The following is a 24,622-nucleotide window of genomic DNA, read 5'->3' on the forward strand; positions in this document are numbered from 1 at the left end:
ATTCGTCACCCTGGGTGAGGAATAGTTATTCTTCACCCCTCTCTATTTTGACATCAATGCACCGTACTTTTTACGTTTCGTAAATTATGTCTTATTTCATACATAAAAAGAGAATGTAAGAAAATATCTACTCGTTGTAAAAAATATTTTATGTTAAGTAAAATTACGAATATAAACACATAGTGTAAAATATACATAAAATGTGATTTTTCTGGTCTTATAACCTACATTTTTGTTTTTTATACAAAATTTTACATATTGAATCGATATGCATGTAACTATTTATATTCTAAACATAATTTATTTAGAAAGCGATCGTAAGATTACCTCGGGTGAAGAATAACTTATTTTGCACCCTGGGTGATGAACAGTAACACTATATATATATAATCAACATAGTGAAGATAATCATGAAGACAGTTTGAGATTGAAACCAAACAAAACGTGAAGACATACCAAACGTAACGCCATGAGTTAAACACTTCAAACATAAAAATTTGGTGGTGGCGTTACCCATCGTATAGGAAGTATTAGACCCAGACACGGTGCACAATTATCGTGGCGCTCCGAAGCCAAATTCCACATTAATGTATTCACACTTGGAATGTAAGTCTTCATTGATTGAAGATATACTTTACTTCGTGTGTTGCACATCTAAGTCATCAATATGCATAAGTGTTAGGATGTGTGCCTGATCATAGGACATTTCAGGATTCCAAGATATTTAGCTCACACCGTAACTTGCAAAACCTCTTCTCATCCAAGGGCTTGGTGAAGATATCTGCCAATTGCTCTTCAGTGTTGACGTGTATGATATCAATATCTTCCTTCACAACATGATCTCTGAGAAAGTGATGAAAATTTGAATGTGCTTCGTCTTCGAGTGCTGAACTAGGTTGTTGGCAATCTTGATGGCGCTTTCGTTGTCGCAGTAGAGTGGCACTTGCTTCAGATGAATGCCATAGTCTTTGAGTGTTTGCTTCATCCATAGAAGCTGAGCGCAGCAAGATCCAGCAGCAATGTATTCAGATTCAGCAGTGGAGAGAGATACACAGTTCTGCTTCTTTGAAGACCAACATACAAGTGATCGTCCCAGAAAATGACATGTGACTGATGTAGACTTGCGATCCACCTTGTCACCAGCATAATCAGCATCCGAGAATCCAACTAGATCAAACTCTGAGCCCTTTGGATACCATAATCCTAGTGTTGGGGTGTGAGCCAAATATCGAAGAATTCGCTTCACAGCTAAGTGATGCGATTCCTTTGGTGCCGCTTGGAATCGAGCACACATGCAAAAACTAAGCATAATATCTTGCCTAGATGCACATAGATACAATAAAGAACCAATCATGGAGCGGTATACCTTTTGATCAAACTCTTTACCATTGTCGTCGGGACCCAGATGATGTTTGGCGGGCATTGGCGTCGTGAAGCCTTTGCAGTCTTGCATCCCAAATTTCTTCAGGCAATCTTTGAGATACTTCTCTGGAGATATGAAGATGCCATTGCGTTGCTGACGTATTTGAAGACCAAGGAAGAACTTCGGCTCATCCATCATGGACATCTGATATTGCTCTTGCATCATATATCCAAACTCATCTATGTATTTCTGATTGGTGCAGCCGAAGATAATGTCATCCACATATATTTGGCACACAAACAGTTCACCATCATATGTCTTCGTGAAGAGAGTGGGGTCGAGGGAACCAGGTTTGAAGCCTTTGCTCTTGAGGAAGTATTTGAGTGTGTCATACCAAGCCCGAGGGGCTTGTTTGAGGCCATACAGTGCCTTGTTGAGCTTGTACACCATGTCAGGATGTTTTGGATCTTCAAAGACAGGCGGTTGTGCAACATACACTTCTTCTTCAATCTTGCCATTGAGAAAAGCGCTCTTCACATCCATTTGATACAGAAGAATGTTATGATGATTTGCATAGGCCAGTAGTATGCGTATGGCTTCAAGTCTAGCCACAGGAGAAAATGTTTCATCGAAGTCAATCCCTTCAACTTGAGTGTACCCTTGAGCAACGAGACGAGCTTTGTTTCTGATAACTTGACCATGCTCATCTTGCTTGTTGCGATATATCCATTTGGTGCCTATTATATTGTGCTTGCGAGGATCAGGACGCTTAACCAGTTCCCATACATTATTCAGCTCAAACTGTTGAACCTCTTCTTGCATAGCTTGAATCCATTCAGGTTCCAAGAAGGCTTCTTCAACTTTCTTGGGTTCAGATATTGAGACAAATGCGAAGTGCCCACAGAAATTTGCTAGCTGTGTTTCCCTTGAACGAGTGAGTGGACCTGGTGCATTGATGCTATCAATTATTCTCTCAATTTGTACTTCATTTGCGACATGAGGATGTACAGGACGAAGATTTTGCTCTTGCTGATCATTGTCATCGTTAGAAGGATTGTCTTCAGGCTGAGCATTGTCTTCAGGTTGATCAGGTGCGGAGATGATAAGTTCCTCTTCAGGCTGAGCTTCAGAAGGTATGATTTCTCCAGTTCCCATAAGTTTGATTGATTCACTGGATGGAACTTCATCTAGCACATTTGGCAGGTGCTCTCTTTGTGAGCCGTTAGTCTCATCGAACCGCACACCCACTGTTTGAACCACTTTATAATGAAAGAAGTTGAAGACTCTGTAGGAGTGCGAATCCTTTCCATATCCAAGCATAGAACCTTCATGTGCTTTTGGTGGAAATTTTGAAGTGTGTTGTGGATCCTTGATCCAGCACCTGGCACCAAATACTCTAAAGTAACTGACATTTGGCTTCTTGCCAGTAAGGAGCTCATAGGATGTCTTGTTGAGAAGCTTGTGAAGATAAACACGGTTGATGATACGGCATGCAGTATCAATGGCTTCAGGCCAGAACTTTCTTGGAGTCTTGTATTCATCAAGCATCGTCCAGGCCATCTCAATAAGTGTTCTGTTCTTGCGTTCCACGATGCCATTCTGTTGTGGTGTGTATGGAGCTGAGAATTCATGTGTAATGCCCAAAGTATCAAGATAAGTGTCTAGACCAGTGTTCTTGAATTCAGTGCCGTTATCACTTCTGATGTGCTTGATCTTGACGCCATAGTTGTTCATGGCTCGATTGGTGAAGCGTCTGAAGACATCCTGCACTTCAGTCTTGTAGAGGATTATATGCACCCAAGTATATCTTAATAATTATCAACAATGACAAAGCCATAGAGACAAGCAGTAGTAGTAAGAGTTGAGTAATGAGTGGGACCGAAAAGATCCATGTGAAGCAGTTCGAAGGGTTGAGTCATTGTCATGATTGTCTTCGAGGGATGATTGACCCTCGTCATCTTTCCTGCTTCACAGGCACCGCATAAGTGATCCTTCTTGAACTTGACGCCCTTGATGCCTATGACATGCTTCTTCCTTGCAAGGGTGTGGAGGTTCCTCATGCCAGCATGTCCTAGCCTCCGATGCTAGAGCCAGCATTCAGAAGTTTTTGCTAGAAGACATACGGCAAGTTGTGGTCCTGCTGAGAAATCTACCATGTACAAATCATCTTTCCGATACCCTTCAAACACTAGAGACTTGTCAGATTCCATTAGTACAAGGCAACAATATTTTCCAAACATCACAATCATGTTTAAATCGCAAAGCATTGAAACAGACATTAAGTTGAAACCAAGGGATTCAACAAGCATGACTTTATCCATGTGTTGATCCTTTGAGATTGCAACTCTACCTACACCCAATACCTTGCTTTTACCAGTGTCAGCAAATGCGATGTGACTTTTGTCAGATGGACGTAGTATTGAGTCCATAAGAAGGCTTCGCTTGCCAGTCATGTGATTGGTACACCCACTATCAATAATCCATTCTGAAGCAGCTGGTGTCATACCCTACAGTGCAGTTAGGGGGATAGGCTTCACGAAGAGAATTGTGAAGCAAAAACATTTGATGAACCAGTGGATTATGAAAGCTTAGATCGAGATTTGGACTGATAGGGCGAGTAGCAAGCGATTCAGGAACAAAGTACATAATAAGACCATTTGGGCATTTGATCTTGCGCCCTACAAGATGTTTAAGGTCCCCAGCAATAGCGTCAGATGATTTTGGTTTTCGGCTGGAGACCTTTCCCTGCAAAAGAGAGTTAAGCTTTCTTAGCCACCCACATCTTCAAGGGTGGCTTCGAAGCAATGAGTCTAAGTGCAGCATCTGAGAACTTTGGCTTTGGAGCCCTAGCAAAAAGTCTTGCAGGTGGACAATAGTACTCATAAGAATAAGCAGAATAGTTCTTGGTCTTATGAACATGGCGGTTTGATGAAACGCGCTCATATTCACAGGCCTGAGTATGGTTTCCCTGCAAAACATTTGCGTTAGTGCGACTCAGGTGAGTCCTCTGTCTGTATGAAGCCTTTGGACCGTATGAAGCCTGTGGTTTGGGGGTTTTCTTCTTCACCTGTGGTGTCATGATGACATTCACAGGAAGATTCTCCAAACACCTTTTCGGCACCCAGATCTTCTTCATAGGCGGTCCATTCCTGCAGTTAGTACCAACATACCTGGCAAACACTTCACCATTCTGATTCTTAAACAGTTTATAGTTTGCATCAAAGGATTCATCAATAACAATGCGATTAGCACAAGTGAAGCCAGATAGGGTGGATGGATCCGCTGAAGGTTCCTTTGCAGCAACCCATGTGGTTTTGGGGTACTGCTCAGGTTTCCAGTAAGAGCCATCAACACCCTCTTTCCTAGGGTTTTGGTTCAGGATCTGCCTTTTGAGGACATCACATAGTGTCTGATGCCCTTTGAGACTTTTGTACATCCCTGTTTCAAGCAATGTCTTCAACCTAGCATTCTCATCAGCAATAGCAGTGGTATCCTCAGCAGAGGGGTTAGTTACCACATCAATAGTTGAAGATATTGCGATAGTAGCAGCAGTAGAACACTCAGCAACAGAAGTAGCGTTGTCACGCTCAATGCATTTAAGACATGGTGGTTCAAATCCTTCCTGAGCGGAACTGATCTGTTCGGCGCGAAGTAACTTGTTTTCCTTTTGAAGATCTTCATGAGCCGCTCTCAATTTCTCAAGATCTTGCTTCCTTTGAAGATAATCATAGGAAAGCTTTTCATGAGTTGTTGAGAGCGTTTCATGGCGACTTTCAAGTTCCTCATACTTAACGTGAAGATTTTTTATGTCTTCAATTAAGGACTGAGATCGAGTCATTTCAGCATCTAACAGATCATCGCTTTTGTCTAACAGTTTTTGAATATGTTCCATAGCTTTCTGTTGTTCAGTTGCAATTTTAGCAAGTGTTTTGTAGCTGGGTTTGGAACCACAGTCAGAGTCATCTTCACTAGAAGTTTGATAGTGAGCAGTGCGTGTGTTTACCTTGGCACCGCGTGCCATGAAGCAGTAGGTAGGAGCGGAGTAGTCCTTGTCATTTGCATCGGTGTCAGTGATGAAGTCATTGTCTTCAGTGTTGAAGATGAACTTGGCACGTATGCTGTAGCCAGACTCGCAACGCCAGAATCGGACTCCTCCTCAGACTCCACCTCCGCCTCCTCAGAAACGGACTCCTCCTCTGAATCCATTTCCTTGCCAACAAACGCACGTGCCTTGCCAGATGAGCTCTTCTTGTGTGATGAAGACTTTGAGGAAGACTTGGAAGAAGACTTTGAGTATTTCTTCTTCTTCTTGTCGTCAGAGTCATATCCCTTGCTCTTCTTCTTCTTATTGTTCTCATTATCCCACTGCGGACACTCAGAGATGTAGTGGCCAGGTTTCTTGCACTTGTGGCATGTTCTCTTCTTGTCGTCATGAGCAGAAGCTTCATCATTTCTTGAGCTTGATCGTGAAGACTTTCTGAAGCCTTTCTTCTTGGTGAATTTTTGGAACTTCTTCACAAGCATAGCAAGCTCCTTTCCAATGTCTTCAGGATCATCAGAACTGCTGTCAGATTCTTCTTCAGATGAGGAGACAGCTTTTGCCTTCAAGGCACGAGTTCGCCCATAGTTGGGACCGTAGATGTCTCTTTTCTCAGAAAGCTAAAACTCATGTGTGTTGAGCCTCTCAAGTATGTCAGACGGATCGAGTGTCTTGAAATCAGGACGTTCTTGAATCATCAGGGCTAGGGTGTCAAACGAGCTGTCAAGTGATCTCAAGAGTGTCTTGATGACTTCATGCTTGGTGATCTCAGTGGAGCCGAGAGCTTGAAGCTCATTAGTGATGTCAGTGAGTCGATCAAACGTGAGCTGGATGTTCTCATTGTCATTTCTCTTGAAGCAGTTGAAGAGGTTGCGAAGGACACTGATTCTTTGATCTCTATGGGTTGAGACGCCTTCATTGACCTTGGAGAGCCAGTCCTAGACTAGCTTAGATGTTTCCAAAGCACTCACGCGGCCATACTGTCCTTTGGTCAGATGACCACAGATGATGTTCCTGGCAGTGGAGTCCAGTTGAACGAACTTCTTGACATCAGCAGCGGTGACACCTTCGCCAGCCTTGGGAACACCATTCTTGATGACATACCATAGGTCGACATCAATGGCTTCAAGATGCATGCGCATCTTATTCTTCAAGTAGGGATATTCAGTTCCATCGAAGACGGCGCAAGCAGCGGAGACTTTAATTATCCCTGCAGTCGACATAGCTAAAACTCCAGGTGGTTAAACCGAATCACACAGAACAAGGGAGTACCTTGCTCTGGTACCAATTGAAAGTGCTAGTGATCGACTAGAGGGGGGTGAATAGGCGATTTTTATGAAAGTCTTCAATACATGGAAGTTTCAAAGACAAACGATAGAAATAAACCTATTACCATGCAGCGGAAGGTAGACTACACTAGGCAAACCATAGTCAAGTATTCAATGAAGTGAAAGCATAATGACTAATAGCAGCTAGGCAGTAAGATCAGGTAGGAAGATATTGTGAAGCCAATCAGAACAAGTAGTTACTTAGTGAAGACAAAAGATAATGCAATCATACAATGACTTCACAAGGACCAACAGTAAGCAAAGGGAAGGGAAGGATGAAACCAGTGACTCGTTGAAGACAATGATTTGTTGGACCAGTTCCAGTTGCTGTGACATCTGTACGTCTGGTTGGGGAGGCTAAGATTCAACTCAGAAGACCTTGTCTTCACCTTATTCCCCTTGAGATAAGGACACCCAGTCCTCGCCCAATCACTCTGGTAAGTCTTCAAGGTATACTTCCAAACCTTCACAGACTTCGTTCACCGGCGATCCACAATGACTCTTGGATGCTCAGAATGCGATGCCTAACCGGCTGGAGGATTCATAGTCCTCAAGTGTAATAAGTCTTCAGATCACACAGTCAGGAAGACTTAAGTGATGCCTAACACTCTTTGGCTCTGGGTGTTTAGGGCTTTATCCTCGCAAGGAATTCTCTCTCAAAGGCTTCGAGGTGGGTTGCTCTCAAACGACAAAAGACGTACTCTAACTCTAAGCATCCAACCATTTATGGTTGTAGGGGGTGGGATATTTATAGCCACTAGGCAACCCGATCTGATTTGTCCAAAATGACCCTGGGTCACTAAGGAACTGACACGTGTTCCAACGGTCAGATTTCAAACACACACGGCAACTTTACTTGGGCTACAAGCAAAGCTGACTTATCCAACTCTGGACAAGATTTGCTCTCATAGTCTTCACTCGAGGACATAGGATTTTTGTTAAGCATCACTTCAGTCATTGTGACTGGTTCTCTTGGACCCCACTTAACAGTACGGTAGTTCCTATGACTCAACAAAGAAAAACACAGAACGACGAAACTGCTAAGTCTTCGCGCTCCATAGTCTTCACGTGATGTCTTCTCTTGTCATAGTCTTCAATGTAAATGTCTTCACATACCACCTCCGACTTCAATGTCTTCATACATTTTTAGGGGTCATCTCTGGTAGGAAAACCGAATCAATGAGGGACTTCTACCTGTGTTATCCTGCAATTCTCACAAACACATTAGTCCCTCAACTAGGTTTGTCGTCAATACTCCAAAACCAACTAGGGGTGGCACTAGATGCACTTACAGGAGTATATTCAATACTCGGATTATACTCTTGAATCATTTTGACCCAACAAGTCTGCCTGAGGTTGAGGTTGGGCTGAGTGAAGATGTACTTGAGGCTCTTATGATCAGTGAAGATGTCCACTTTCCTTCCCAATAGAGATGTCTCCATGTTAAGAGAGCATGGACAACTACTGCCAACTCAAGGTCATGAGTGGGGTAGTTCTTTTCGTTGGGCTTCAACTGGCGAGAGGTATAGGCCACAACTTTCTTCTCTTGCATTAACACAGCACCAAGACCTTGCAAGGAAGCATCACAGAAAACCTCAAATGCTTTGGATTCATCAGGAGGAGTCAGAACTGGAGCTGTGACTAACTTCTCTTTGAGGGTGTTTAAAGCGATGTCACATTCAGGCGTCCAGACATACTTCACATGCTTCTGGAGGAGGTTGGAAAGAGGCTTCACGATCTTAGAGAAATTATCAACGAATTTTCGACAATAGCTTGCGAGCCCAAGAAAGCTGCGGAGCTGCTTCACATTCTGAGGCGGTTCCCAATTCACAATTGCAGACACCTTCTCAGGATTAACAGCTATGCCCTTGGCGGAGATGATATGCCCAAGGTAGAGAACCTCATCGAGCCAAAACTCGCACTTTGAAAACTTTGCATAGAACTGATGTTCTTTGAGTTTGTCCAGTACCAATCTCAAGTGCTTGGCATGATCCTCCTTGTTCTTGGAAAAGACCAAAATGTCATCGAGATAGACCAAGACGAAGTCCTTTGTGTAAGGGTTGAAGATGAAGTTCATCATGCGAGAGAACGTTGGAGGAGCATTGACAAGGCCGAAAGACATGACAGTGTATTCATAGGAACCATAGCTTGTTCTGAATGCTGTCTTGGGGATGTTTGTTCACGAATGCGAATCTGATGATAGCCCATATGGAGGTCAAGCTTGGAGAATACTTGAGCACCTTTGAGTTGTTCGAAAAGCTCATTCATGTTGGGAAGTGGGTACTTGTTCTTTATGGTCTTCTTGTTCAATGGACGGTAGTCCACACAAAGTCGGTCTGTGCCATCCTTCTTCTTGACAAAAAGAGCACCTTTGAGAAGAACTTGGTTGGATCAGACCCATACGCTCTTGTATATCAAGTTGTTTCTTCATCTCCTTCAACTCTTCTGGTCCAAGCTTGTAAGGACGTTTGCAAAAAGGTTCCGTGCCAGGCTCAAGATCAATGACAAATTCAACTAGCCGGTGAGGAGGCATTCCTGGAAGCTCTTCTGGAAAGATGTCTTGATATTCACAAACGACTGGAATCTGAGAGATGGCATTCAACTCGCCCTTCTCATTGAGAGAAAACAGTCGAATGGTATCATCACGAGCGGCAAAGACGATCACATCCTCAGACGAGTGTGTCAATTGAATCTGCCTGGCAGCACAATCAAGTTGATCCTTGTGCTTAGAAAGCCAGTCCATTCCGAGAATACGATCAATATCCGAGTCACCAAGAACAATAGGAGAAGACAGAAACTTATAGTCGCCCATCTTGATAGACACATCCGGAACCATCATGCTAGAACTCAAATGCTTAGCCGGAGAAACAACTTGCAATACTTTAGGTAATGCCTTAGTGTCAAAGTTGTGCTCCGATGCAAATGGGAATGACATGAAAGAATGCGATGCACCAGAGTCGAAAAGAACTTTTGCAGCAATATCGTTAACAGGAAGGTTACCCATGATCACTTCTGAAGAGTCCTCTGCCTGAGCTGCGTTCATCATGTTGACCTTGGCATGCTTGGGATTATGCTTGACCACTGCATTGCTGGCAGATCTCACGGGAGGAGGAGGCGGAAGACGCCTCTGGTTGAAGCATTTGTTTGCATAGTGACCCTTCTGCTGACACTTGTTGCACGTGACCTCTGAGAGTGGCCGGTGATACGGAGCACTTGACCATGGAGCATGAGACGAAGCTTTGTTCTGAAAGCCTGGGTTGGGTGGGTGGGAAGATCCATTGCCACCTTTGCTCTTCTGCTGATAAGGCTGATGGAACGGAGGAGGAGGCAACCAGAACTTTTGCTACTTAGCTGCCACTTGAGTTGAAGAAGAAGAAGGAGTTGCATCCCTGACTCTCTTCTTAGATGCATCGCACTTGATCTGAGCAGCCTCTTGCTTTAATGCCATGTTGTAGAACTCATCGTACTTTTTCGGCTCAAAAGGCACAAGAGCTAGTTGCAGATCTTCTCTGAGGACACCTCTGAATTGATAAATCATGCTCTTCTAGTCAAGGACGTCTTTCTTGGCGAAGCGAGCAAGCCTCTAGAACAGGATGTTGTATTGGTAAACAGACAAGCTGCCTTGCTTCAGATTGCGGAACTCCTCACGCTTACTCTCAACAACACTCTGACGAATGTGGTGAGCTTTGAAGTCTTGGAGGAAATCATCCCAGGTAATCACACGACCTCCTCTGGAATCTTTGTATTGTTGATACCACTCCGCAGCTTGGTCTTTGAGTTGGAACGAAGCAAACTTGACAAAGTCCTTAGGCCTGACGTTGCTACACTCAAAATGTTTGCAAATATCCATGAGCCAATCATCAGCATCTGTGGCCTCGACACAGTTACTAAAAGACTTCAGCTGGTTTGTGAGGAACTGGTTGAGGGTAGCAAACTGAGTTTGATTGTTGACATGGCCTTAATTTCCTTGGTTGCACTCTTGCAAGAGTTGCATAATCATCTGCGTGTTGGCGTTGGTAGCGGCCATCACAGCTTGCCATGCCTCCAAAGGTGGAGGTGCTGGCAGAGGTTCCGGATTTTGACGTGTCGGAGGAGCCATCCTGAAGAGGGTAACATCTGTTAGCATCTTGACAGACATATATTCAAGCTGAATCAATGGATCAAAATTGCAACATATAGCCATATCATTCGAACAAAAATTAATGAATGAATTCCAAATTAAATGATCACACTTCCATAAATTGAGAAGCCACTTAGATAGAGGTAGATAAATAAAACAACAAGGTACAGACATGAACAAATAATTGGTAAGTATTACCCAATCACAAACCAAATATCTGCGGGAAGAAATACTAGAGCTACATGAATTCCTACCTATGAAACTCCTGAAATTTTTCGGTTATGCAATCAGGTGTTGGGGATACAGGGGAAGCATAATATCTCACCCAAAACTAGCAAATCCTACATCCAGCTGTATCCGTCCTTTAACACATAACCAAGAAACCTTCGGAAATCATTTACCTCAACCTTCGAAAAGCATCCGTTATACGAGTTATGGCAATACTCCCGAACTCCCGCCCAGTACTGGGTGGCGTCGAGGTTATCTCACCAACAACTGCATAAAAGAGATTTTCGATGTCGGCGAAACTCATGTATTCCAGAACTGCAACGATAAAATTGTGACGACAACACCTCGGAGCTCAACTCCCCGGGACACTGTCACAACCCCTAAATGTCAGGAGGCACCAAGAACAATGTTCTCGTCACAAAACCATCAGAAATATTCCAAGATACCCACATGATCCTAAAAAAATAGTGAAAATTTGAGAAGAGAAGAGTTAAAACTCTACGTCAGGACGCCTCAGCAAAGCGACGAAGGGACTGAGGAGTAAACAAAATCCTACTCTCCGATATATATAATCCTAAAAGACTCAAAACATTTTTCTAGACTCAACAACGCCAGCGATTCGATCAAGCGGGGGGCTCCTAAGTCGGGGAAGGCTCTGATACCAACTTGTAACACCCATGATACGTCTATATCTCCCACGTGTTGGAGCACGACTTAGAGGCATAACCGCATTGTAGGCATGTCGCAAGAGGGGTTATATTTACACATCCCATGTACTGAATAAGAAGGAGATACAGAGTTGGCTTACAACCGCCACTTCACACAATACATAATCATAGCATTACATCATCCAGAATACAATCAAGGTCCGACTACGGAACCAAAATAAAGACAACCCCAAATGCATAAGATCCACGATCGTCCCAACTAGGCTCCACTACTGATCATCTGGAAAGGAAATGTAGTAACATCCTGAGTCCTCGTCGAACTCCCACTTGAGTTCAGTCGCATCCCCTGGAATAGCATCATCGGCACCTGCATCTAGTTTTGGAAGTAAGTTGTGAGTCATGGGGACTCAGCAATCTCACACACTCGCGATCAAGACAATTTAAGCTTATGGGTAGGGAAAGGTAGTGAGGTGGAGCTGCAGCAAGCACTAGCATATATGGTGGCTAAAATACGCAAATGAGAGCGAGAAGAGAAGGCAAAGCACGGTCGAGAAGCTACAAAGATCAAGAAGTGATCCTAAAACTACTTACGTTCAAGCATAACACGAGACCGTGTTCTCTTCCCGGACTCTGCCGAAAAGAGACCATCATGCTACACACGCGGTTGATCCATTTTAATTAAGTTAAGTGTCAAATTCTCTACAACCGGATATTAACAAATTCCCATCTGCCCATAACCGCGAGCACGGCTTTCGAAAGTTCAAAACCCTGTAGGGGTGTCCCAACTTAGCCCATCACAAGCTCTCACGGTCAATCAAGGATACTCCTTCTCTCAGGACGGCCCGATCAGACTCAGAATCCCGGTTACAAGACATCTCGACAATGGTAAAACAAGACCAGCAAAGCCACCCGATGTGCCGACAAATCCCGATAGGAGTCGCACGTATCCTTCTCAGGGCAACACCGGATGAGACTAGCTACGAGTAAAACCAAACCTCAAGTTTCCCCAAGGTGGCCCCGCTGGCAGCTCGGTTCGGACCAACACTCAGAGGAGGATTGGCCCGGGGGGGTTAAAATAAAGATGACCCTTGAGTCCGCGGAACCCAAGGGAAAAAGGCTTAGGTGGCAAATGGTAAAACCAAGGTTGGGCCTTGCTGGAGGAGTTTTATTCAAGGCGAACTGTCAAGGGGTTCCCATTATAACCCAACCGCGTAAGGAACGCAAAATCAAGGAACATAACACCGGTATGACGGAAACTACGGCGGTAAGAGTGGAACAATACACCAGGCATAAGGCTGAGCCTTCCACCCTTTACCAAGTATATAGGTGCATTAAAGTAAACAAGATATAATAATGATATCCCAACAATCAACATGTTCCAACAAGGAACAAACTCCAATCTTCGCCTGCAACTAGCAATGCTATAAGAGGGGCTGAGCAAAGTTGTAACATAGCGAAACAACGGTTTGCTAGGACAAGGAGGGTTATAGGTTAGACATGGTGATATGGGAGGTATGAAATAGCAAGTGGTAGGTATCGCGGCATAGGCATAGCAATAGAGCGAGCAACTAACATGCAAAGATAGAAGTGATTTCGAGGGTTTGGTCATCTTGCCTGCAAAGTTCTCCAAGTTGACGTAAGGTTGATCCTCGTAAGCGTACTCAACAGGTTCCTCGATCACGTACTCATCTCCCGGCTCTACCCAAGGCAATAACACAAGCAAAGGAAAACCACAATCAACCACGGTGCAATGTGCAAGTAACATGATGCAAAACATGGCATGATATGCGGGATGTGATATGCAATGCATATGCGTGCTCCGGAAGGAAAAGATTGAACCAGGCCTCAACTTGGCAAACCAAGAGTGCCGCTGGAAAGATGAGTTGATTTCGGTCGAAATCGATATAAAGATCACCGGAAACGGATGCACGGTTTGCAAAATGGCAAGCAAAACAATAATGGCATGATTCTGCGATTAACAGCACGATGCCATCTAAAATGCAACAAGAAAATAAGCTACTGCACTCTAACATAGCAAAAAAGCACATGGCAGGGATCTAATCAAGATGCTTGACAAAAGATGAACGCTGAGCGGTGATCCAGGGGCGCCAGTCGCTGATGACGCCCCTCCTGATGCTTGGCGTCGTCCTCGTGAGCTTGCGACGCCCCTCCTGAGGCGCCAGTCGCTGATGAGATGCGGCATGCGGCTCCCGAGGCCGAGGCTTCAGGAGCCTCAGGGGGTCGCAGCAAGAGAGAGCCGAGCTGTTCGCCGCAGCCGGGCTCCCTTGAAGCCATCCCTCTTGGTTCTTCTTCGGCTCCGCCGCGCTCCGTCCGTCACGTCCAGTGCTTCGGTCGCCTTTGCGTGGACTTCGAGGAGCTCCGCAAGAGGAAGGGATACCCTAGCGGTGGCAGCATCTTTGGACCGTTGAAGCAACGGAAGTACATCGCCATCGACGAGTAAGTACCTGTCCTTGGTGATCTTCTATGTGCCGCCTTCCTTTCTTGACGATTGTCCCCTTAGATCCCCTTCTGCTAAGGCCACGAAATCTCCAGAGAAGCAGCTCCTCTCATCCCATCGCACTCGCCAAGCTTCAGTGCTTCAGGTTCAGACGCTGCCCACGGCGTGGGGACAGTCTCAGGAGCTGGTCCGTCATCAAGGCGCCCTGAGCTTACGCCTTCGCCGTCCTTTCTACGCGGCCTTGCTCGGAGCGTAGCGGGCGTGCCAAGGGCTCCTCCCTTGGTCACGGTTGGTAGATGGCTAGCCTCGATGCTGGAGCCTCCTTCAAGCAGTGGGCCTTGTTCGGTCCAGCCCCTCGCAAGGGTCAGCTCGTGCCTAGGGCCGCGCCAGCCCCAGCCCCAACCGGGAGATGGCGTGCCACTTGATCCTCCACCCGCAGCCCCCGAGGCGAAGGACGAGATGGGGCGAGCATTCGAGCTCTAGTGCGGGCGCAATATGGTCCGCCACGAGCTCTTCCAGGAAGCGATGGGCACGATGAACCGCCTTGGTGAAGAGCTTGCTGACATCGACTCCCGTCTTGAGGCCGAAGGTCTTCGGTTGGTGGAGGAGCGGCGCAAGCTGCGAGTGGCCATCAACCTTGGCCGTTATCATCGCGACCTCGAGAACGCTAAGGCTGAGGCGTCCTGCAAGATTGCCAATGAGGCCTGCTCGCGAGCTTTGGAGGAAGCTCACGAGGCCGATCGCCGCCGCGAGGCTGTGAAGGAGCGCGCGTGGGAGGTCCAGGCCTGGAGCATGTCCCTTGAGAAGCAAGTCGAGGCGCGCGGGGCTGCCCTTGCGTCGATGAGGGGGATGCCTTCGGAGGAAGAGGAGGTCTGGCGGCGCGAGGAGACGCTGGCCCTGGAGGCCATGGCGCGCAACCTCGAGCTCGAGCGGCTGGAGACGAGGGAGTGTCAAGTCGCTCAAGCTGAAGATGTCCTTGGGGCCCACGAGGCCGGAGTCGAAGAAGAGATCAATCGCCGGGTAGCCATGGTTCGCGCTGATCTGGAGGGCAGGTACGGCTTGAGGCTGGAGCTCGCCGGACAGGAGGGCGTGGGCAGGGCCGCCGCCCTCAGCCCCAGGTTGGATGAGGCCGAGAGGCGTGCTGAGGCCACAGCCGCCGCCCTGGTTACGGCACAGGCGGACTTGGCCTCCTCCCGCGCGGAGTTGCCTTCCTTCCGGAGACGAATTGACGACGCCGAGGCCATCGCTCGGCAAAACAGAGAGGAAGTGCTCCAACACCGAACGCTGGAGCGCGAGCAAGCTCGTATGCTTCAAGATCTTCGGAACAAGGCCAACACCTCCCTGGGCTATATCTGCGACGAGAACGCCCCGACCCCTCACTCGAGTGACTACGCCAGCCACCTGACCTTCTTCACCGAGGTGGTGACGCGTCTGGAGGCTCAATCTGCCAGAGCTCGGCAGCTTGTGGAAGAGAGGGGCCGTGGCCTGCTTCAGCGCGCCTTCTGCCGCGCCTTCAGCCACCTCCTGAACGCCTACCCCAACTTCAACTTTGATGCCGCCATTGCTCATGTGCCCATTGCCGTCCGGGGCGACTTGGCGCGTTGGGTAGAGGATCATGTCGACGCGTTGGTGAGGGCCTTCACCTTGGAGAACGATGGGGTGGTGGTCATCGCAGACGAAGGTGATGTGGTCAACGACGGCGATGGGGGTGTCGCCGACGGCGGCGACGATTCTGACGAAGGTGATGACGATGCGAGTGATGCATCCCTGGATGACACAGCGAGCGATATCTCTGGCTGATCCCATATTCTCCTGTTGTTCTATTCTGCACGCAAAACCCGTGTGTGGCCCTTGGAAAACTTATGAGAGCATTTTGAGAGGGGGAGCCCCTCGTGTAAGCAAATCACAGTTTTTACTTTCCTACTCAATGTGGGTATGTGTCCTTGTGAGCTCGTGAAGCTGGGGTTGAGTTTCCAGACGTGGATTACCTTAGTCAGCACCTGCTTAGGGCTGGGTCTTGAGGCAACGAGTTCCTGAGAATCCTGCGGAGCTTATCACCCTGTTTAAAGGGGGCCCGAAAGGGGTGAGCACCAGGCGTAGTGCTAGCGCGTGCTCTGCGCGGTCCGGCTTGCGAGGAGCTTCGTGAGGGAGAGGCGACGGATGTGAGTCCCAAACCAAACAAGACCCAGAAGGCGAAAAACGGCTCGAACGAGAAAAGGCACCCCCCGCGCGCAACGATAAAAATTCTGCTTCAACTTAAGTCCAGAATTAGAAAGCAAAGCCACAGAAAGAGAGATCCAAAGCAAAAGGCCGCATCCGGCACCTAGTCTCGTCTTCGGGTCTTCAAGTCTTCTCACCAGTGCGGAGCTAAGTGCTGTCCACTAGGCATGGGAGGGAGCCCAGGGCCTGCGGCTGGCGCTCCTGAGACTCCGGGGCGTGTATAGCTCCAACTCATTATTACGTGAGAGTGTCACGGGCGGCGAGCTTCATAGGCACCGGGCCTTCTTCACCGGTACTGGCCTTGCTTCGTATCATCAGACGAGGGCCCCGCCTTGCGCCACTCTTGACCTCCTTTGAGCCGGCCGGAGACCAGGACGGCACAAAGGAGGGAAAGAGGACGCCGGCGGTTCCCTCGGCGACCACGGGTCCTCTGCCGGTGGAAGGTTCGTTGAAGCCACCCCGGCAGAGGGCCTACCTCTGGGTGTCCCCTGGTTTCGCGTGCCTTGGGAGGGGCCTTGCTCCTGGCTCCCTCTCAGCGGCCCCCAGCGTGTCTCCCTTGTTGAGACGGGTGCCGCCGTGCCGGGGTCGTCGATCGGTGCTGCAACCTGATTCATCTGTAGCCCATGGTTAGCATAAGCCTGTTCCTGAGAGGTTAGCGGTACCCTGTAGTTGCAGTCGTCGGCGCAATCGCTGTGGTTCTCCGCTGGCTCTTGGAAGGCTTCGAATCCTAGTGCCCCTTCTCCCCAATCTTCTCCAACGAATGAGCTGATGTCGTCCTCTGGTGCGTACCCTTGGTCCATCATGCGGGGCACGTAGGCTTCCGGGGCCGTCACCCCGAACACCTCGTCGTGGTGCCCCACACTCCATGTTGCTCCGACCATGATGGCGTCCTGGGGATGATAATACGGCATCCGGCTGGGACCATGGGGGGTGACGCTTGCGCTCGTGCTTCTTGAGGGCGGCATGGGGGGATTGGAGCCCCCTACACCGCTAGCCGTGCTAATGTTGGCGAAGCCCCGGGCGTAGTCGACGGCGCGCAGATGTGGTGAGGCTCGCCGCACGACCTTGCATTGGCCTGGGGGAGTCGATAGCTGAAAGGTGGCGCTCCCGACACCGCTGCGTCCAGCAGCTCAGCAACACGCTCAAGCAGTGTGTCCCGGCCGCTCTCCATCAGCCTGCATCGCAGCAACTCCCTTGCCACTGTGAGTGCCGCCCGCATGTTTGCTTGCTCCCGCCGTGATTGCGGCGCCGTTGCCGCGGCGTGACTCGCTGCTCTCACCGTGGCTCGTGCTTGCCGCGGGGTGAGGGTGGATGATGCTTAGCTGCACTGTCCACGCCCGGTGGAGCTTGGCCCAGCGGCCGGATCTGGCTCTTGGGTCGCCAGACATCATAGCCGGTGAACATCGGAGAGCTGATTGGCGGAGAATGGATCCGGCGCACCCCTACCTGGCGCGCCAAATGTCAGGATGTGGGGTTCCGGCAAACCCTTAAGGTTCGAACACTGGGGTGCGCGCGAAGTCTTTCCCTCCAACCGGTCTACGCTCTAGCTCGCTAAGATCATGCGGACGAACTCGACGAACTCACAACACAGAAAGACACGGGATTTATACTGTTTCGGGCCATCGTTGTGGTGTAATACCCTACTCCAGTGTGGTAGTGGTGGATTGCCTCTTGGGCTTATGATGAACAATACAAGGGAAGAACGACCTCCTGAGGTTGAGACGTTCTTGAGCTCGGTGAGCTTGTGTGCGGGGGGTAGTCTCTCTCGAGCTAAGATTTGATCTGGTCCCTTACAATGGTGGTGGCTAGTCCTATTTATAGAGGCCCTGGTCCTCTTCCCAAATATTGAGCGGGAAGGGAGCCAACAATGGCGGGCTAATTTGAAAGGGGACTGCTAGTACAAGCTATCCTAACAAAAGTAGTCTTCGCCTGCACAAAGTTCTGGTGGTGACGCTGTTCTGGGCTCCACGATGACCTCCGTCTTGCAGTCCATGGTCTTGGTCTTGTTGCACCGAAATGGAAACCTTTGCCTGAGGCATAGGTACTCCGTGCCTGCGCTTGCCCCCTTTGCACCAAAGAGGAAACAAGGACGTTGTGCGTCTGGCGCCCGCCTGGTGTCGATCGTCACGGCTCGCATCACGAGAGCCTCGTGAGGTTCGCCTCGCCTTGATATCTCCGCTCCTCGTGAGCCTACCTTACTAGGCCACTCCAGAGGAGGTCTTACATCGTCCGCCTCGCGAGGGTCTTGGGCGCTTTGTTGGTGAAGATGGGCCGTAGGGCCCACTGGCTCAGCCACGCCGTGGGCCGCAGGCAGGCAAGTCTAGGGACCCCCATTCCCAGAACGCCGACAAAATCATCAACCAATGTAGTAGTAAATGATGATTTCCCGAAGATTTTTTTTCGAAAGTACTCAATAATGGGCTCGTTTTCCTCAACAAAATTGTGTTTGTGAATGTATTAATTGGAATGCATGCGTGAGGAACAAATGACCAGAACTTTTACACGCATTGGTAAGTTATTTCTTAATTCTTGCATGCAACATTTTAATGAAGCTTGAAATATGAACATGTCAATGGGAGGGAGTAAAAGCCACAAGCATGCATGCATGCATGGAACATGCAACACTCACACGTACACATGGACACGCACAACACTCACGCACCCATGTGGCACACAGTACCCAACGCAACACACACACTCACGCTCAAGTGCTCAACCTACTCCCTATGTCCGTGAAATACTGTATATATAGAGATTTACACATTGACCAGGGCATAATTAATGCCCAAAAGTAGCAGACTTATGTGTGCATGCGACCATCGAGACTAGCCACAGTGGAGAGTAACATACACTAGTAACATACACATATCCCTAGACTATGTTACTGCCTTCATAGTGGGTAGTAACATAAGTGTGGTAACATGCAAGTTTTCATTTATTAGGTTATAGACTCGTATTGCATTGGGACATGTGATGTTACAGTAACTAACTAAGTTAGTACTCAAACTACCTTTCTCCTCATTAACTCATTGCCACATAAGCAAATTTGATGAGTTGGACTCCATGTTACTGCTGAAGTTACTCCCACTATGAAGATTAAATGAAGGTTGTCGCATGCTGTAATTAAGGATAGACATGTAGCCTATAGCTAGAGCACAAGTTGGTGTATTAGTCAATCAATATCGATTAGATTAAAGGCTAAATGGATTGGAAGTGTAGATGAACGCTCTTTGTTTTTGAGCCGATGTACACTCTTTGTTGGAAGACCGAGGGAGTACACGTGCATGCACTCACATACACAACCATGGTGGTTCACGCGCAAGGGTTGGACTCCTGTCACACCTGCGTAAAGTTTTGTTTAACTGATTTCTTTGCTATGCCAATTGACAGGTGGGACCCAGAAACCATGTGACTATTTAACTAGTCAACAAAGTGCCACGTCGAGTATGTGGCCGGTCAGTAGGGTGCAATATGGTGCTCTACGATGAGCTAGTGATTGTATAATCACCGCAAAACTATATAGTGACCGTAAAGAGCGTATTGCTACACACATCGACCGCCAGTGTATTTTTCTCTTTTCAAATTAAGCCATATTAATCGGAAAGGACGCAGTATGGACTAGTACTAGTACTGCTTTGGTGTGTCTTGTCAACTCGGCGAACGAGGAGAAGCTTGCTTACTACGCCTCTCCCTCACCCCCGCGCATGGTGGCTCGTAGGACGAGGAGAGGGTTTTGACTACAGTGCCCTCTCCCTCTCACTCACCCTCGCCCTCGCGGTGGACGTGCAACAGTTCAATCAGTGTCAGATTGCCAGAAGCATATTGTATTGTAGTATCATCATTGTTGGACCTTCTGAAGAAGCGAAGAGCCAAGTGCAAGGTTCACATGAGTACGAACTGTTGAACCTCCCGAAGAGGCAAAGAGCCAAGTGTCAGCGTCCTGGGAACGGGGGTCCCTAGACTTGCATGCCTGGAGCCCACGGCGTGGCTCCGCCAGCAGCCCCGTACGACCCATCTTCACCAGCAAACACTCAAGACCCTCGCAAGGGGTCGAGCCTCGCGACACGGACGAGGCAACACCTCCTTGGGGGCGGCCTCACCAGGCTGGCTCGCATGGGGCGGAGAAATCAAGGCAAGGGGCAGCTCGCATGGTTCCTGTGACGCAAGCCATGATGACCGAGGCCAGGAGGGCGCCAGGCGGGCGCCAGCACACACAGTGTCCTCGTTTCCTCTTTGGTGCTAAAGAGGCAAGCGCAGACGAGGAGTCTCGAGGCATCAGGCAAATGTCTCCATATCAGTGCAACAAGACCAAGACCAGCAGGACGACAGGAAGCAGGTCGCCATGGAGCCCAGGACAACGTCACCACCAGAGCCTTTGGTAGGCAAAGACCACCTTTTATCAGGATAACTTGTACTAGTTGTCTCCCTTCAACTTTGGCCATTGTGGCATCCCTTCCCACCAGCAGTTGGGAAGAGGAACGGGGCCTCTATAAATAGGGCTAGCCACCATAGTAGGAGGCAATTGGAAACTGATCCGAGGCCATTCAGATCATCCTCATCCACACAAACTCACCAAGCACAAGAGCACCTCTCCTTAGGAGGTTGTTCTTCCCTTGTAACTGTTCATCCTCAGCCCAAGAGGCAATCCACCACACCACAGTGGAGTAGGGTATTACACCACATCGGTGGCCCGAACCAGTATAAATCTTGTGTCCCTTTGTTCTGCGGGTTCGATGCGCCGAGCCTTGAGATCGCGGTGAGGGAGAGTCCGAGTGGGAGGAGAGATCTTCGTGCGCACCTCAGTGTTCGAACCTCAAGGGTTTTGCCGGAACCCAAAATCCAACATTTGGCGCGCCAGGTAGGGGTGCGCTGAAGCATTCCTTCCGTTGATCCATGTTCCACCGCTCCACCACATCCATGTCAGACACGCGTCAAGCCCGCGACGAGCACTGGGCCGCCCTCTCCGCCCGTGTCGCTCAGACAGTGTAACACCCATGATGCGGCTATATCTCCCACGTGTCGGAGCACGACTTAGAGGCATAACCGCATCGTAGGCATGTCGCAAGAGGGGTAATCTTTACACATCCCATGTACTGAATAAGAAGGAGATACAGAGTTGGCTTACAATCGCCACTTCACACAATACATAAATATAGCATTACATCATCTAGAATACAATCAAGGTCCAACTACGGAACCAAAATAAAGACAACCCCAAACGCATAAGATCCCCGATCGCCCTAACTGGGCTCCACTACTGATCGTCTGGAAAGGAAACGTAGTAACGTCCTGAGTCCTCGTCAAACTCCCACTTGAGTTCAGTTGCATCCCATGGAATGGCATCATTGGCACCTGCATCTGGTTTTGGAAGTAATCTGTGAGTCATGGGGACTCAGCAATATAACACCCTCGCGATCAAGACTATTTAAGCTTATGGGTAGGGAAAGGTGGTGAGGTGGAGCTGCAGCAAGCACTACCATATATGGTGGCTAACATACGCAAATGAGAGCGAGAAGAGAAGGCAAAGCACGGTCGGGAAGCTACAAAGATCAAGAAGTGATCCTAAAACTACTTACGTTCAAGCATAAAACGAGACCATGTTCTCTTCCCGAACTCCGCCGAAAAGAGACCATCATGGCTACACACGCGGTTGACTCGTAATCCTGGTTACAAGACATCTCGACAATGGTAAAACAAGACCAGCAAAGCCACCCAATGTGCCGACAAATCCCGATAGGAGTCGCACGTATCTCGTTCTCAGGGCAACACCGAATGAGACTAGCTACGAGTAAAACCAAACCTCAAGTTTCCCCGAGGTGGCCCTGCAGGCAGCTCGGTTCGGACCAACACTCAGAGGAGCACTGGCCCGGGGGGGGTTAAAATAAAGATGACCCTTGAGTCCGCGGAACCCAAGGGAAAAAGGATTAGGTGGCAAATGGTAAAACCAAGGTTGAGCCTTGCTGGAGGAGTTTTATTCAAGGTGAACTGTCAAGGGGTTCCCATTATAACCCAACCGCGTAAGGAACACAAAATCAAGGAGCATAACACCGGTATGACGGAAACTAGGGCGGTAAGAGTGGAACAAAACACCAGGCATAATGTCGAGCCTTCCACCCTTTACCAAGTATAAAGGTGCATTAAAGTAAACAAGATATAATAATGATATCCCAACAATAAACATGTTCCAACAAGGAACAAACTCCAATCTTTACTTGCAACTAGCAACGCTATAAGAGGGGCTGAGCAAAGCGGTAACATAGCCAAACAACGGTTTGCTAGGACAAGGAGGGTTAGAGGTTAGACATGGAGATATGGGAGGCATGAAATAGCAAGTGGTAGGTATCGCGGCATAGGCATAGCAATAGAGCGAGCAACTAGCAAGCAAAGATAGAAGTGATTTCAAGGGTCTGGTCATCTTGCCTGCAAAGTTCTTTGAGTTGACGTAAGCTTGATCCTCGTAAGCATACTCAACGGGTTCCTCGATCACATACTCGTCTCCCGGCTCTACCCAAGGCAAGAACACAAGCAAAGGAAAACCACAATCAACCACGGTGCAAAACGCAAGTAACATGATGCAAAACATGGCATGATATGCGGGATGTGATATGCAATGCATATGCGTGCTCCGGAAGGAAAAGATTGAACCAGGCCTCAACTTGGCAAACCAAGAGTGCCGCTGGAAAGATGAGTTGATTTCGGTCGAAATCAATATAAAGATGACCGGAAACGGATGCACGGTTTGCAAATGGCAAGCAAAACAATAATGGCACGATTCTGCGATTAACAGCACGATGCCATCTAAAATGCAACAAGAAAATAAGCTACTGCACTCTAACATAGCAACAAAGCACATGGCAGGGATCTACTCAAGATGATTGACAAAAGATGAACACTGAGCTATGGCTAAATCACACAAGAGCATGTTCAAACAAGCATGGCAAAAGTGTAAAAGATATCAGCTTCACAGACTTTGTGAAAGTAACAATATGTCAGGATTTAACATCAGGAAGCAATGTTTGGAGCAAGATATCAACATGCTACAGGAACAGGACATAGCAAAGCAAGGCATGGCATGAATCTACTCAAAGCATATAACAAAAGTCCCTTACTGACCATAAGCCAAAAGGGCACAGAAAATATGATGGCACCCATGTAAACATAGCAAGTTTCGTTAACAGATTCAGACTTAGCAGAAAACTGGACATGGCATAAAACAGAGTTACGTAGGCATGTTTGCGAGCTCGATGCACTCACCACAAGGCATCGCATGACAAATTAAGCATACACCCAGCAAGAAGACATGTTCAAGAAGCTAACCATGGCAAGAACAACCTCATAGCATGCATGGACCAATTACAACAACCTCGGCAAAATTGATTAACACGTAAACAATCTGCCAGGAACATTTTATAGCAAAAGTAGAGCAAGATTGAGTCATACTAGGGTACTCCACAAATGCAAACAAAGACATGGATTCATAGAGCACAACCATATTCCCAAATCATCCTTACTGAACATTCTCAACAGAGACATGGATCGCTCTGTATCAACATGAATACATGGCATAAAAATAACATCAGGGGAATAACTTAGTAGAATTCTAAGTCCCTGAAATCAGCAACATCACGAGAGCTACTTTGCCTTCTTGTGCTAGTCACCACATTGATCACAAAAATACATGGCATACACCCCTGTAAAGATGGCATGGCATAGCCCAAAACACATGTAGAGCTCAAGTCCAAAGGAGACACACAATAATCATGGCAAAAATGTCAAATGCTCAATATCTGCTAAGAATCAGGAACTAACATTTTATAGCACTCTTTCAACAGCATTTTAGGCATCAAGATGGACTCAAACAAGCATGGTGCAATGGAATTAAATGAAGAGGACATCCTAACGAACAACTTGATATATCACATGCGCAAAACGGAGCTATGGTGACAGAGATATGATGCGATGAACATGGCTAAAAAAATATGCAGAAAAAGGACTTAGGAAAAATCGGGTCAACCCTAGGTTTGCCCGATCCAGATCTGGGCGGCACGGAACCCGAGTTTCACCGGAGGCTTCGCCGGAGTTGGGGAAGGAGGGGGCCGGAGTTGAGCTCGCCGGCGTGCTTCGACGGAGACGAGGTGCCGGAGAGGGGCGCCGGAGAGCAGCGGGCGCCGCGGCGGAGGAGGAGGCCAGCGGTTGGC

This window comes from Triticum dicoccoides, chromosome 3A (assembly GCF_002162155.2).
Source record: "Triticum dicoccoides isolate Atlit2015 ecotype Zavitan chromosome 3A, WEW_v2.0, whole genome shotgun sequence".
Lineage (NCBI taxonomy): Eukaryota > Viridiplantae > Streptophyta > Magnoliopsida > Poales > Poaceae > Triticum > Triticum dicoccoides.